The sequence below is a fragment of the Buteo buteo genome, chromosome 1, assembly GCF_964188355.1.
Source record: "Buteo buteo chromosome 1, bButBut1.hap1.1, whole genome shotgun sequence".
NCBI lineage: Eukaryota > Metazoa > Chordata > Aves > Accipitriformes > Accipitridae > Buteo > Buteo buteo.
The window spans coordinates 29,078,875-29,096,016 of record NC_134171.1 but is presented as its reverse complement, the minus strand read 5'-3'; the positions used below and the strand labels follow the sequence as shown (position 1 = coordinate 29,096,016).

At 41.5% G+C, this 17,142-nt stretch overlaps 1 protein-coding gene across 5 annotated transcripts in view; it reads right to left on the bottom strand.

The window, feature by feature from the left end:
* The window catches only part of ATP10D (ATPase phospholipid transporting 10D (putative)), a 58,995-nt gene extending 48,951 nt beyond the window's left edge, over nucleotides 1-10,044 (bottom strand). For all 5 annotated transcript variants that reach the window (XM_075025271.1, XM_075025297.1, XM_075025280.1 and 2 more), the window contains exon 1: nucleotides 9,952-10,044. The gene's annotated coding sequence lies outside the window, so the exon portion shown is untranslated. The remainder of the gene's footprint in view (nucleotides 1-9,951) is intronic.
* Nucleotides 10,045-17,142: the final 7,098 nt, after the last annotated feature.

Below are 17,142 nucleotides of genomic sequence, written 5' to 3'. Positions count from 1 at the left end.
ACGAATTACTGTTCTCCCAAGGCCCTTCTGTAGTGCTTCCCCAGGCAACATAAGGGGTCAGTCTGAGAAAAAGAGACTTTCCTTTTTTCTCAGTGCTAAACCTTGTACTCCCAGTAACCATCAGACTACCAAAGGCATGCAACCGATGCACAGGAAGGCAGCTATGTCCAGAACTTCTCAGAGAAACACAAAGGAGGTTGTGAAGATTTTACAAAATATATGGCATCCTCTTATTTTCACAGCATGTGGCATCTTCATAGCCCTGCTCCCTCTAATCCTACTGCCTGGGGGACAGTCCCCAGAGGGACCTCCCTCTGCATAGAGGCTACTATCCTATTTTAGTCAGGGTCGGTCTTTCCTCTGGAGATAGAAACTGACATCTAGGAGCAGCTACTTTACAACAACGAACTACTTTTAAGGTATGGCTACCATAGAGTCAGACATACGAATATTGATCTGTACACATGTGAAAGCGATGCTTCAATTCATTTGCACTGAGTCTGAGAACAAGTCTAAAGCTTGGAAGGTAGCCAGGTCTTAAAAAATATTTAGGGACTGCAGAACATGCTGCTAGTGGAGTCCATACTTGGCTATGCAGATGTCTTCAATACACCTAGAGCTCCTAAAAACCAAATGGAACACCGACACATCTACATGAGTCAGGACTGAAGCAAAGAACAGAGTATTGAAAATTAAAGAATCTGAAAAGCTGACTGGCTGAAAAGAGGTACTTTCTTCTTTTGCAATCACAAATTTTGGCAGTTCAGCTCTTAAAAAAACCCCAAACTTCTAGATTTTGAACAGCATCCTTAAGGCTTGGCCATTTTGAGGAAACAACATTCATCCTTAACTGCCTCTGCTGTGACAAATCAGTAATTTCACAAACAGATCTTAGGTGATGAGTGGCCTTTTTAAAGAAATGTTTGCTTTAAATAACAACGTGCTGGATTATCAGGGAGAGTTTTAACTGATTTCTTTTTTGTCCTGTTAAATTTATCAGTCTCTTTCAAGCCTCCATCTTTAGCATGAATCATACAGGGTGTATAGATTAACCATACTTCTGCTTGAAACGATAGTTCTTTGCCCAAGTGCAGTAATCTGACTTATCTCTACATACTGTTACTATGTGCAACATCCTTGTAGAAAACTGAAGTAAGTAAACACCACAAAATTTCTCAAGATGCCATATGAGCCAGGTATTTGAGAGCAAGTTAGATTTGTAGAGAAAATCATATTTGTTTTCATAAGACCAAACAAACATCTGATACTGGTGACTTCTGTGACCAGAAGCAGCAGCAAAAGTAAAGAAACTATTTCTCAAAGCAAACTCCCACAGCTAATGTGAATGCAAAGGTTTTAAATGACAGATCCTGTTCACTCAGTGAAAATTATATAGGCAAAATAACTTACACAGCTAAATGAACTTTAAAAGCTTAAGGATTACATTATCAGTAACATGCAAATGAAGATGGGAAGAGAGAGTTGAGAATCAGGAAAAACAAAAGGGAAAACCTGACAAATTTCAAAACCTCCTAAATTCTAACTCTTTTTGGTTTTCATAACATATTACCTTTTGTAGTATTTGATACCTGGTGACAGCTCTTTAAAAATAAAATAAAATAAAATAAAATAAAATAAAATAAAATAAAATAAAATAAAATAAAATAAAAAAAGGTGGGAAGAGTACTGTACATTTTAATGTGACAGCATGTTAAGACAGAATTCCTCACCACTGGGTCTGGAGCCAAATGTTTCAACTGTATACACAGTGTTGCTGAAGCGCAGTCACCCCCTACCGCATACACACCCCTGACTCCTGACACAGCTCCAAAACCTCTGCCCCACCCTTCCTCATCCTCCTTCAGAAAAGCAGAGCTTAAAAAGGAACAGGAAACATCAGATTCAGTTGTGTGCACTGCATATTTCTGCCAGTATCCCCAGCATTTTACTGTAACAACTTTTAAGAAAACTCTGAAGAAGATTGTATGGACAAGAAACAACTAACACAAAACCACCACAACTGCACTACATTGGAAACACTGTATGAGAAGCAACAAGTAATCTCCTGTGGTCAAAAAGGTGAATCAGACAATTAACCAGCATCTTGGGAAAAAAGTAACTGGATCTCACGCTTTGCCACAACGCCCTCTGACTCACCTAGGATTTGACTGAGCTATTCGCAAATTATTTTTTTTTAAATCATTTGCATTTCCATTGTAAAGTAGGATTTATGAGGTTTCAAACTTCAGAAATCTCTTCTGCATTTGTTTTCCTCTTTTGAGTATTTTTCTTCTTCCTCATTACATTTGGATCATAAAATAATGAGCACCTTTCCTTTGGTTAGCTAGAAGGTCAAAAGGAGATTCATCAACTTCATGTTAGATATTGTAAAGGATGAAGTTGCCCAAGATCAAATAAAAGCTGTTTTAAACAATTTTTCTAAGAAATCCTTTCTCCTAAAACATTATTTGACCCTCTTGTCACATCATTTTTCACAGTGAATTCTTGAGTTCTCCAGCTAACGTGAATTCAAAGCAGTAATACAAAACTGCAGATGTTTCTTTAAACACTGGCAAAAGACCCAGAAGATGAGTTACTTTGAAGCAGGATTTTAAAAGGTTTATTTTTAAAAAATAAGTTTATGTTTAAAAAGTCCAAGAATAATGTTTGCATATTCGAAAACTGGAAGCCTAAATGATTATATTCTAAGTTCTGAGGACAGCGTCACACAAGCTAGACTGTTCTCGTTTTCATGCTATGCACTCAGATGAACACTACTTGATCTTGCTAAATGGCAATAGCTGATATAGAGATAATCCAGCTATGTCTTACATGCAAAGAGGCAAGTTTTTGTAGCAAGCTCACTAATGTCACATCATCATGACGAAATGTGGAAGGGAATTATCTGACACTGGACATATTTGCTTTCTCTCCACCTCAGTTCCCTCACGTACCCTGATTCTTCCCTCTTCTTATGAAGCACTCTGAGAAATGGAAAACTGGAAGGACTAGATACAGTTAATGTGTAATAGCTGGCTGTCAAATCTTTGTAAAAGCAAGGCACAGCAGTGTCATTTTTACCACAGGACAGATCGACACTATACACTATGCATGTTTGACCATCCTATACCACAATAAAAAAGCCTTTAATAACTCTTTGCTAGTGGTAATGCTGAGAAAACCCCTATTTTTAAATGGTCCATACCCTGAAACAAGGACCTTTCATCATAAAGCCCAGTATAAGCATTCTCTTGTATGTATATTTCATGTGTAAAAGTTGTTTTCATTTCCCATAACTTGCCATTCATTGTCTCTTTTAAACTCTGTCAGCTTCCAGTTCTGTGGAGTATCACCTTCATATCCCCATGCAAGCTTTTGCTCCTAGCTTTCCTGTGGGGAGATGGAACTGCAACTAAAAATTCCTTAGTTCCAGTTATATTATTTGGTAGCCTTTGGCAAATCACTTGGCAATCACCAACCTCTCCCATACCAGAGTCTGCAAAACAGATGTGTACATAATTCAGCCAATGTTTATACTGCCCTGGAACTGCACCTGACTATTATGCTGTGGTCATTTGCTCACACATCATGTAAAGTGCCCTACCATTCACCCCGGCTTCTCTTGACCACTTCCTCCCTTCTGACAACACGCTTCTCTTTTGCTGTGATCTCCAAATAGTTAGTCCTTGTTTTGCTTTCAGAAAATTCTTTGTTAAATACACTTGGTAAGTGACATATTTCACAAGAATGTTCCTCAGACCTTTGGCGCACGCATGTGTATGGTGCGTGTTTCTACCCTGTTCCTGTTCAGGCACAATCTTTCGACACAATGTGCAGTAGGCCTTCTGTGTCATCTGGGGCTGTTTCCAGTAGCAAATAATAAATTGATTCTTGGCAAACGGAAACGCAATCAAAATTGCATTCTCTTACCTGCAAAATGTCTACAGCACCTAAAAGGGAAGCAAATCAGACAATGCATCTCTCCAGCAACGCCCCTTTTCTTAACTCCCTACCTGAATATTGCAGGATGTTCTGCAGGTCTGAGGTTCTGGGGTGACCAGGGAAGATATAAAAATGTTAACCCAGATGGAGGCCACACTACACAAAGCTATGGAAGAATGGATCATCCCTCATCCACACAAAGTCCCACTTAAACCTCCTAGCAAGTGTTACTGCACAGGCTCACTAGCACTTGCGTCACTACATTACAAGTGGAGTAGGCTGTCAGAACTATACAGGCTAAATGTTAAAAACGCCTCCTAGTAATTTTTGAAAACTCAGAAGCTATTAGACAACAGCGAAGCTTAAGGGAACCATGGCCTAAAGATTAATTTACACTCTGAAGAACAAATACTTCTTTTCTCCTAAGGTTTGCTACTTTCTCTGTAACACACAATTTCACAAGTTTGTAACATGTCTTTGCAAGCCAATATGAAATCTGCAGAGACACCCTAATATGCTAAATAGATCTGGATAAGAGACTTGTGCTGCCAATTTATGGCAGAAACAGCCCAAAACCTGCAGGAATCAAAACTTCAGTTCTAAGAAAAAAACGTGATTATTTGCAACCACATATTGTGATTTATATTCATAAAGGGGATGCTAAGAACTCTTGGATTAAGAGTGGAAAGCAGATGTTACTATGGAAAGTGAAATGCTATGGCAATATTTTGCCATGCACTCCTACCTACAAAGTCTGATTTAGCAGAGGCAACACTGAAAACCTGCAAGCCTTGGAATGCCTTATCTTGGAAAGGAAATTTCTTGGTTGTGAGAACTTTAAGGCAGCCATTGGCAGCTCTTCACAACTGAAAAACAATCAGCAGGATGCATTAAAACCCAAGAAGTGCCAAGGCCCTGACACAAGGTCAACTGCAAGATAATTTGATATTAAACCATACACGCAGTAGTATTGATTAATGTGCTATAGTGTGGGAGCAGCACATAAAAGCAGAAAATCTCCTCCATCTTGGGTAGTTATTTAGGATGCCAATCAGACCTTGTACCTGCAGACACAACTGAACCATACGCTACCAAATTTTAGGTTTAAAACTCAGATGAATCATGTATTTCTGCTACAGGTAAACAGTTTCAAAATAAAACTGAAGACTGCTGGAGAGCTATGACTTGTGCAAATGTTTTACATCCTCTTCTCCATTAATCAGAAAAGTTCTGCTTTATGCCCTGTTCTCATGTGCCACATCAGCCTCTCAAAACTGTAAAACAAAACCTTCCAGGTTAAGTCTTACTCTTTTATGACCATCTTTCTCACAAGTATATCTTTAGCTCATGGTCATGCATCATTTAATCACTGCAGATGCTTTGATATGCGTGAAATTCACATTAATTTCACAGTAACACTAAGGTGTGGGGCATGTTAAAAAATTTATACTGGTGTCCCTACGATGCAAAAGGATGTGATTTTTTTATAGTCAGTGTACGCTCCCTACAGTTACTGTTACAGTAAACAGTTTTAAAGGAATGGATCCATATTGGCAGTATTCCTGGGTTTTAAGTATAATGATTTCTTTAAAGGGACAAAACTCTGTTGTGTCGACAAGGTCTAGGTTACTCAATTGAAATTTATACTGAAAGTACCTGTTACAGCAAGAAACTGTACTTGAGTTCCCAAGATCCTAAGTTAGGCCTCTGACTAGTCCTATTCTTCTCATTTTCTAAGACACCTACATTATCAGCTCTTCAAGAGTTCCACAAACTCCCAAGGCATCCAAGAGGCTTTCAGGTTTAATGCTCTAGGGTTCTTCAAAGGATCTGGGAAAGGAGGTTATACATATGGTTACAAAAAGAGCACAACTACAAATAAAAAAAAAAAATCCTTCACAGCTCACTTAAAATCAAATCTAGTATATTCATTTAATCTTAAAGACTTCTCTGCCAACACTGGAAGCCAGAAATGTCGATGCTATACATGTGGGCATAAGCTACTAAATATCTAGATAACTAACAGCAGTCGAGCCACAAAAGTGCAGATTTCCATGAAGGTCTTCAAGTACTGTGAAGACTTAGATGGCTCATGTCCAGGCCTGTAGCAGTGCAGCTTCACTGGTTTTTAGCCAAACAGATTAAAGCTACCTTAAGCATATAGCAATCATACCTACCAAAAGTATATCTTAAATATGAACAATTTGTATACAGCCTTCTGATTTTTAAGAAGCTAAAACAACAGCTACAACAGATGTGAGATACCTGCATATTTCAAAGGGACAACAACGCTACAGCTGACAGCACTTTAATTGTCAATGCTGTTGTATTGGTTCACTGTATTTGTGCTGTAGCTTCAGCACAGCTCCTACTTTCTACCAGTAAAGTAGAAAGTTCCTCACATGCACTCCAGCTGCAAATGACAGTGCTGCTTTAGAACATAAACTACACATCACTTCTTTTTTTCCTTGGCATTTTAAGATTTTCAGTGGGAGATCCCTTCAGAGAGGCAGTTCTGAGGGTCAGACTGAAACTGCACAGGCGTCTAGTTTTCTTTTCAGCCCTGTGAAATCCTTTATGAGACTTCTATTTATTTTAGTATTGCTGCTTCTGTCCTTGCCTTTCTTACTCATCTCCACGCTCATTATCTTTTTACTCCTCTTCCAGTACTGTTTATTATATTCAGGTCTAAAATTAGGCTCAGATCTTGCAGGCTTCACTTAATATTTCATGACACTGATTTCAACTATTAGCTGTCCAACACAGGAATTGTGCCTCGTTCCTATGCTTGGAACGCATAAACATATTTTCATTTCATTAACGTGACAACAGAAATTATGCTAGTATTTATAGCCATTTTAAACAGCATATCAGTATATATTGATGGCTTCTGGCTTTATATGGACAAGACGGAGCTTTTAAAACTCATTACAGAAACCACAATTAGGTGTGATACAGGTGGTCATCAGCCACAACACTGTTCAACAGAATTCAAGACAGCAGTGAACATAGTTTTCCAACACTGTAGTGAATTTTTGACAAAACCGACTCTTCTATAACCTCAGGAATACAATCAGATATTCCTCATGGAGCAATAAAACCTGTCTACTGCTTGGGGATATTTTGACAAGAATAACCTGTGAATCCACTTTAACCACTAGGGACTTTCTGCAACACTACAAGACATGCCTCTTGAGAGGATATGTCAGGCCTGAAGGACAGAAGTGTCCTACAGTAATTCAGGGCTCAACTACAAATGTGTATCTTTAAAAGTTGTATTATTAAAAATGAAACAAAAAGATATAGGAGCCTAGAAAAAAAATGCAGGGGTTTAAGAATGCTCAAATTCTGACCCTAGTAACCTCAAAACTATTTAAGACACTAAAGAATCAGTGCTGTGAGTAGCTGAACTGATTTAAAAGCTAACACTGAAAGGACTTGTTCTTGCTTCTCCTACCTCCTGCTCCTGGCTTTGTCCCCTCCTTCATAATCAATCTGGTACTTACTGAACCTGGTTCGACTCAATGATCTGCAAGACTTTTTACTAACTCAAAGACAATAACATTATTGGATTTCCCAATCTGGTTTACAGCCATGAAAGTATTCTTGTTGGCACAGGGAGATGGGACAGCAATGTCAGATTAGACTGTCTCTGAGTACTTAAGTAGGGCACTCGGTCCTGATTTTGGTCCGGTTTTCATTAGAAATATATATCAGCTGTAGCTACTGCTTTTGAAATCCAGATCATCCACAGCAGTGGCAATTAACAAAAGAATGTGATCCTTGTCTGTCAGTCCTAGCTTTTGCTCCTGTAAATATTAACTGCCCACAGACTAACTGTAAAGACTCAGTCTAAAATGATGGCTTCGGACCAGCTTTTAGGGCATGCAAAGGAGTTAAGAGAATTAAATTCCACTCTGATCTTGGGGAAACCACTTAGGTGCCTCTCTCCTGCAATCCATCACTTATGAAAACAGGGGTGATGACAATTCTGTTATCTCTTGGTGATGATATTAAGATCAATATGTTTTTAAATAAGGGGTTTCTCAAAACTATGGTCATTGGTGAGACATGAGTATATTTTAAGTATTATTTTAGTATGAAAATAACAGTAGTTTTTCTATTAAAAGTACTTTTTTCTTCAGTAGCTGTACTTCTGACTGAACAATAATTTCCCTTTAGGAACTTTGATTTTTCTTTCCCATCCTTGTGAACATTTTTTCACTCCTAAGCCTAGTACCTATTATTGTGGCCTAATCCTGTAACTGCCCGTGTGCACGATGCACCCCTCTGTACTTCCCTGAAGGTCCAAGGATTTCCTTGTGACTTCTATGGACCTAACTCTACTTACTTGCCGTAAAACTGTAAAGTACGTTGTCCTGGTTTCAGCTGGGATAGAGTTAACTGTCTTCCTAGTAGCTGGTACAGTGCTATGTTTTAAGTTCAGTATGTGAAGAATGTTGATAACACTGATGTTTTCAGTTGTTGCTCAGTAGTGTTTAGACTAAAGTCAAGGATTTTTCAGCTTCTCATGCCCAGCCAGGGCACCTGACCCAAACTGGCCAACGGTGTATTCCATACCATGGGACGTCCCATCTAGTTTAGGAACGGGGACGGGGGGGGCAGGGATGTAGCATTCGCTACATATCAAGGTGCCACGCTTAGATCACTGGTCGGCCCGGACCAGGGAAAGAGACAGATAACACACACAGTGTGAGCGCCAACTTCCCGCTTTTATTGCGCAGTTAATTCCTTTTATACTAACAAGGAGAGGTGGGGTTACAGGTACATCACAAGGCTGCGACTAACCCTCTAACTTTCCGTGACAACGCGAGATCTTCCGAACGCCGACCCCTACACAGGGATTCGCCGCTCGGGGACTGGCTGGGTGTCGGTCGGCGGGTGGTGAGCAATTGCCCTGCGCATCATTTGTACATTTCAATCCTTTTATTACTACTGCTGTCATTTTATTAGTGTTATCATTATTATTATTAGTTTCTTCTTTTCTGTTCTATTAAACCGTTCTTATCTCAACCCAGGAGTTCTACTTCTTTTCCTGATTTTCTCCCCCATCCCACTGGATGGGGGGGGAGTGAGTGAGCAGCTGCGTGGTGCTTAGTTGCTGGCTGGGGTTAAACCACGACATACGTAAAAGCTTACACCCTTTCCCTCAATCACCACCCTGAACTACCAAGGTCTTAACTACCTTTTCTTTCCCATCTCCTTCCAGAGCAGCTCAGCCGATGAGATTAACATATGCACGGGTGGCCCCGTGGCCCAGGGGACATTTAAAAACAAAACAGCACAAACCGCCCTTTTCCACGGCACACGACGGCCGCGGCACCACTCAGCTTCAGCCGCCGCCGAGTTTTGCAGGGGGGACCTTTCGGTCCCCGCAGCACCTTCCCGGACCAGACCCCCTGACGCCCTCAAAATGTCACCCGCGGTTAGGAAGAGGGGACCTGCCTCCACCTCCGAGTCCGACCGGGAGCTGAACGCGGACAGGTCGCTGGTGGCGACCTTGCCTTTTCACGCCGAGAACCGACGGCTTCACGTTGCCCTCGGCCTGAGGGGCGGCACCTGCCCGGCGGAACTCCCCAGGCCGCGGCTGGAGGGCGGTATTCCCCCCCCACACACACACCTCGGCGCGGCAGCCTCGCCTCGCCTCCGCCCCAGGCGGCGGGGGGCACCTGGGGGCCGGCGGCTGCCCGCGGAGCCGAGGCCGGCTACGAGGCCCGGAGGCCGGCAGCCGCAGGAAGCCCCGTTTTCCTGCCGGCTCGCGTGTCCCCACGGCCGTACGGCGACGCGGGTGGCTCCGCCACAGCCTCCTCGCGAACTAGCGCGGGCTCCTCCACGACCGCTGCTTCCACGTTTCCCTCCCGTCAGCTCTCGGCCCAGGAGCCCGGCAGCGGTTTCCTCCCACCCCACCAGCCGCGCACCCGGTCCCGCAGGCAGGCCGCCTACCTGCCTGCCTACCTGACCCCCCCCCGCCCGGCCCGGCGGGCTTACCGGCAGCACCACTCACATCCCAGCGTAATGGCCGCGACCCCCCTCCACGCCCGCCGCTCTCCCTCCGTCTCCGCGGCCGCCCCGCCCCGCCTCGCCGGTGCTGCCCGGCCCCCCGCGGCTGCGCCGCGCCCCTCGGCCGCCCCGGCCCGCCTCCGCTTCCCTTCCCCGGTGGCCGTCGTCGTTCTCGGGTCTCCGCAGCTCAGCCTGCCCTTACCGGCCTTTTGCCGCTCTTTTCTGCTCGCCTCTTTCCCGCTCTGGTCTTCCTCCCCTGGGGAGTGACTGAGGCGGGACCCGCCGGGCCGGACTGCGGCGGGGGACCCTACCAAAAAGCGTCTCCACCGCGCACCCCGCGGCCTCGGGTGAGGGCGAGGAAGCTTTGCTCGTTGCCGTGGGGGCCAGGCCTTTGGTTGCCGCTTCGGGAGGCGAGGTTAGGTACTGCCAAGCAAGCCCTTTCGTCCAGCCGAGGGCAAACCCAGTCCCAAACCAGCACGGCGGACTGCGTGCAGGCAAAGGGCCGTCGTGCCCAGGCGTTGTGCACCCATTTTTCTCCTGCCATGCTCAGGAGCTGAGTTTTCAAAGAAAAATATGAACAGGGTTGCTTTTACAATCTCCGTCAACCGCAGCGCTTGCCCATCCAAAGGTTAGTTATCATTTAAAGGCTCTTTTTTTTTTTTTCCTTGAGGCCTCAGCAGGTGGAGGCTGTGGCAGGAGTGCGGCTGTGACAGGACCTGATGCCCTTGACAGCTTGTCAGGGAAGCTGATGTTCTTGATCTGTTGCCAGGACAATCTGGCACTAAAGGCAGCTCGGCCTGTCAAAACATCAAGTTTTCTAGCCACTGGGCTAATCAAGGTTAGCAAACGCTCTTTCTTGTTTTCTAGGAAGTAAGCCTCTGGCTATTGAGAAACTGCCCAAATTATCTTTAATCACTGCCATCGGGAACCTCAGTGAGTTGTTTCATCAATAGCCCTTTTGCTGACCCACACTGTCCTTTTTGCTCTTACTGCTTTCCAGAGCACTCTTGCAGGCTGCCCCTTACGATGAAATCACATGGCCTTTTACACAAAAGTGAGAGGATTCATATTCCAAGATCATCTTCTGCTGAAAAAGGAAGGAAAAAAAAAAAACAGAAGAAGTTATTTGCAGACCCCTTGGTCCCTATTGAAATGGACTGGAGTTACCAGTACTTGTCCAGTATCAACAACGAATTCCGAACAGAGTGCTGGGAGGGCTGTGCTGAGCATTGGTAATTTGTTGTGCTCTCCTTCCCATGCATGTGACGTCATTTTCCTCTGTTGTCCTGCATTTTAACATGCCCTGTACCCTTGACCACACACTGAAAACACTGGTTATGTTTCAGTGAACAGCAGCTGATGGTCTGTTCTTTGAAGTGCCCATATGGCTGGCAGGAATTTCAGAACATATGGGCGTGTCAGATGGAATAAAAATACATCTACATGAAGGAAGTCCATAACGGCCTCCTTGAAATTACGCAGGTTTATTCTGGGCAGGAAAAGATACGGATTTCTTCTGTTTCCTTGGCAGGATCCACTGCCTTTGCTGTCTCAGGAGCTGTAGGAAAGAGGATGCAACTCTGAGGAGGGCAAAACGAGCTCCTGCAAGACCCAAGGTGGTAGTAGGCCCGCCAGCAAACAGTTCCTTTAACGTTGTTTAATTGGTTAACATATTGATTTATTGGAACTTTCAGGTTAGCATAGGTGTTTGAGAAAGAAGAGAACATCACACACCTTTTAAGAGAATAGACATCTATCCTATAATCACATCAGAGCTGTAAGTAATTTATATACAGTCCTATGTTTCCCATTCATATCTTTTCATGCATGTCAGTCCATTCTGTAAGTTTACAACTACAAAAAGCATCATTTTGCTTCCCTTGTTTGCCCAGCAATAACAATTGCCTTGAGTAGACCTGCACATCAGTGTGCTGCAAAAATACCTGACCAAACCATCAATGAGCTAGCTTGGCTGCAAGAAGGAGCATAGCTGCCTTAGTGCAGCTCTCTGTGCAGTTTAATTAGATGTTTTGAAGCTGAGTATATGAGCTGTTGAGAGAGGTAGGTCTGATTGGGTGGGTGGAAGGCTTTACTGGCACTGACTTTTATCCTTTTGTACTACTGTCCAGTAGTCTCAGTCTTGATCCCAAGCACGCAAAGCAACCATCCAGCATGTCTGAAGTGTAATTAAACTGTCTTTTCCCAAGCACCCTGTGGAAGAGTAACTACAAAGACAAAGATAGTCACCAAAGATAATGCTTGATTGAGAAATCTCACTGACAGCTTTTCTGTGTGGAAGTAATAACACTGAATGTCATCCACACAGATATATCCTTTTTTTCTATAGAGGTCTGCAGGTGTTTTTCATAGTAACTCCTGAACAGCCACATGAAAAGGGAAAACTATGGGCATGTGAGAGCCATTGATGACTCCAGCACAGTTGGAGAGCTCTTTGGTCTTCTGTGTTCTTCAAACCCTCTATCTGTTCATGGCTGCAATAACTCTGCAAGTACAAGCATGAACAGCTTGTCCAGCTGTGCTCATATTGGCACTGGTTAAGGCACATGAAAGAGAGGAACTTACATCATGGGAATTGTCAACCAAACATGTTGGCAGACTCAAAACTTTCCCATGAAGACCTGGAAGGAAGAGGGAAATTTGTCATAGCCTGCCATCAAACATTTCCCAGAGCACCTCAAGTTAATGAAATGCTAAAAACCTGGTTATGATTCCCCAGGCATTCCAGTGCCAAATCCACATAAATAGCAGTGCCAGTGGGGATTTCAGGTTGTAGACATAGGTGGTTATCACTACTGCAGTGTGGGTGCTCCTGGACCAGCTTAGCAAGTACAAGGTACATTCATATCAGGTCAGTGGATGTACCTGAGAGATCTGGTGTGTATTTACAGTACAAATAGTGACATACTATGATATACACTCTGCTTTAAATATCTTTGAAGATGTGGTAGCATATTAATCATAATTTATAGCAAGAAAAGGACTTGATTATCACCCAGTAATTTGATTGTCTTTTTCCTACTTAGCTCTGCAGTAAACCCAAATAATTTAACTTTAGCAGAGATTTCACCAAAAAACTTAAATTACATTGAATTATTGTTTACAAGATCATTGGCTAAATGATGTATTTAGATTCCTAACCAATGTTACATGTGAAAACCCAATATTTTGCCAGTGCAGATTAAAGCTGTCTATTGTGCATATGCACTAAGGTAGTCTCTTACTACAAGATCCTCAGATATATTTCCTGACAGGACTGCAGTCTGACGCAGTTTACAGGATGATGGATGCCCAGTGAATGAGACAGTTGTTTATCTGTTCTAGTCTGTGTATGGCTATAACCTTTATTTACCGTACACTGTCAAAATCTGTATGAGTTTATTGATTTCCATGTGAGGAGATTGTGTTCATCACTGGAGTAAGCATTTTATAAATATTCATGAATTTTCCTTCACAGCTCCCTGTGAGATAAGAAGGTATTACTACTTCCATGTTACAAATAAAAAATAGAAACAAGGGAGAATAAACACCACAACATGAAAGTGTTTGCTCGTGATTATGAGACTACATGCTCAGTTTGAAAGATCTAACATTTGGGTTTATATTTTTACAGTGCAAGATATATTCTGTATATATTATGTACATTTTTCAAATCTTATGAGAAGTAGAATACCTATGTAAATATTATCACGGGAACTTTCCTGAAAGGCACCTTCTGGTTCATGGAATCTATTCCCTTGTTATTGCACGCATGCCATGTAATCTGGTTCATAAACTGACTGAGGTTTATCTTAAAAGTAATTAGGTGTTTTGCTCATCTTACTGTATTAGAAAACTGTTCTGGAGTATGGTTGCTATGAGGGTTAAGAATTATCTTCTAGCTTCTAAACTCAAGCTCCTATCCATTTGCTCTTATACTAGCAGTGACGGCTGTTTTAATGGCTTAAATACTTCTTTTTATTCCTGATGTTTATCCATCCACCTTTGTTTTGCTAAAGTAAACCAGATAAGAATGAGTTATATCAAACCAAATGAAGACTAACTAAATTCTGAATAAAAGTGTCCAGCCAAAGGTGCAATGCAGTTTAACAAATCCATTCAGACCTTAGTTAATGTTGGATAAATGGCCATGACATAGCTTGTGTAGACAAGTTTTAAGGGAGTAACTGACTGTAATATTCACTTGTGCAATCCTCATGCTTTGCCTGTGGTTTATACTATTATTTTTAGCCAATTGCAGAATGCCAGGAATCAGGAAGCTTGCATTATATCCCAGTTCCGGAGGGCAGTTATTAACAGTCAGTAGCAATTATTATTATTGACATAGCATTTGCTGATATACCACTCACTGTGGTTTGGCCATCAGGTGCATAAGGAACTTCCATCCTGAAAGTCAGTAAGATGATGGGACTTTTTGTTCTAGGGATTTTCATTCTGTTCCCCGTTCTGCAGAAACTATCAACTGGAATTTAACAAGGAATCTGAAAGAGTCTTTCACTCTTAAGGGGCTCTGAATTACCAGGACAAGCAGAACATCATCTTAAATGAGATATCATCATCTTACTGCAGCTCCTAATGTGGTAGGAATTTACCTCTTATCTTGGCATTAGTACTTTCTACAATAGGGAAGCTGAATTGGTAATCTATAGTGAGACTCCAGCTTCTAACAACCCAGGTTCACTACCCTGCTGAACTAACACAGGCCCATTGAATAAGACACAAAACTGAAACTCTAAAGAAAAGGAACACCATCTAATGGTGCTACTTCTGGGCTGACAGGAAAGTGTGTACGGTTGGAAGGTAGTACTAGCTAAGTGGAATTTCACACAGAGGGCTTTGATGCACTTGGGTAAATTGCTTTATCTCTTTTTCTGTTTACTGTGGTGTGGCAATTTCCCATGGCTAATCTTCAGCCTTATCTTATCTACAGCTGTAAACTTGTTATTAGCTTGTTTACACTGCTACAGTTTTCTTGTGCATCAGAACACTTTTGGTATGCACTTAGGAGATGTGCCTTCCTTTTCATTGTATATATAAACAATTTATTTGACTTGTTGATTTTATCTGGTCCACAAAATAACCTTACATTCTGCCTCTTCTTTTTATCAAACCACTCTATCAGCTAATAAAAAGAGCTGAGTCAGTGATATCAAATGAACTATTTAGTAAATTTTTTTTTCTCTCTTTCTTTGCTTGTAGAAAGTTCTTGTCTGGGTTATAATTTTTCTCAAGCTTTTTTTTTCCTATTCACTTTTTAAAAACAGTTTTTCTAACTCATAATTTCTGCTGAACAGATGACTCCAACTATATCCATTTCTTGAACAAACAAAAATAATCCAGCAGATGGATATGAAGATGCACTTGGACTTTTGATTCTCTCATGTATTTTCCACAAGGGAAAATCCAAGGCTGTTTTTTCATAAGATGGTTAATCTCATTTTAGGAAACCTAGTATCAAATCAAAAGTGTTCACAAAACACCACACTGATAAATCTCATTTTTATGGTTCACACGTATTTAAACATTTTTGAAGGTGAAACCTTGTCCCAGCAGACTTTCTATCTGATCATCTCACCTTCTAGAGCGAGTGTAAACAAAGATAAAGCATAGACCAAGACCAAGACAAAGCACAAGTACGGCTTTAGCTAACTTTGAAGAAATGTTACCACATGTGTGTTCCTGATTCACTTGGGTAGCCCAGTACATCACAGATCCAAGATTAATAATGAAAAGCCATGGCCATGGTAAAGACAAGAGAGATTTATACTTTCATAGGTATCTGTAGGTCAAGTTCAAACTTGGAAGGAAGCCTAGGGTTTACAACTAGTACCGTATGTGACAATATTAGAACAACTGCTCTTTGCTAGGATTTTATGTCATATAATGCATTGTAGTTAACTTATGGAAAAAAACATACCCTGTCTTCAATTGAACAATTTATATTTTCTCCTTATATTCCTCCTATAGGTAGAGGAACTATTTAAGAAAAACTAGGAAAATTAATATAATTGTAAATTTTCTATTTTAAAGTCACTCAGGATTTCTCCTGAAATATTCTCCAAACTGTGAAAGGAAAATTTCTTGTTACATTCCTTACAGTGGCTTGTGGAAGAATGAGTAGACCATGTCTTCACAGTGCAAAGAGAAATCAACTGGAGAGCTGTTGTCCAGAATTTGCTCCAGAGTAACTCTAAATAAAAGCAAATGTCATCTCAGCTACTTCACTGAAAATTAACAATATCTGTACCGATGCAACATTAAACTATTGCAAATCTGCTGTGAGCAAAATACTGATTAAAGATATTGTCATCTGCATTATGAGATTCATTATTTCACTATAGCAAACCCTATTTATAAACACATGTATTTTCCTACCTTATACAAGTCTTGCACTTGTGCATGAGCCAGAGGGTTTTCAGACTTTTCCAGCTGGCTGGTAATGCTTCTAGGTAAATTAGAACTTTTTTTGTACCTAGAAAGAGAGATTATACACAGGCAAGCTGAGATACAATAGTTTTATTGGCATGACTCTCTTACTCGTCAGCAACTAAGCCATGAGAAAATTGTTTGCCATTGTAAAGAAGTATGCAGTATGCCCCTCTTCTTTCTGTACCTTTGTTAATTTGAGACACTCTCACGCTGAAGAAAAAGGGAAATTGCAGTAATATGATTCAAAGCAGAATTTGTCCCAGGAGTCATGGAGGTTATACAACTGCAGCAACAGTGTGATAGTTCGCAAGGTTCAAAAAGGTGGTAACTATAAAGAAGTTGTCCAGGACTCTTACAACTGCTTCCCAAAACCTACTGTTCAAGTTAATACATGAATATTTAGTTAGCTTTGTGAGAAAATGTCACATTCAAATTATTTTTTTGGGGCACCTCCTCCTCTGCGACGTATTTCTTTGTATTCCTCATGAGCACTACATTTGCTGTGTTTAGTATTGTGTTGCCATGTGTTTCCTAAGAAAAAAGAGTTTCTAGCATTCTGGACACACACCTGGCTTTCTGCCATGGTCATACTATTCCCAAAATACAGAAGAACTGCTGGTTCTTATCAGATATTAATTAAAGTTAATGAACATGATGGTGTAAAGCCACAAACTTAATGGATTCCTACACCACCTGTAGGAACAGTCACATATTACTACCTTAATTCTGCAG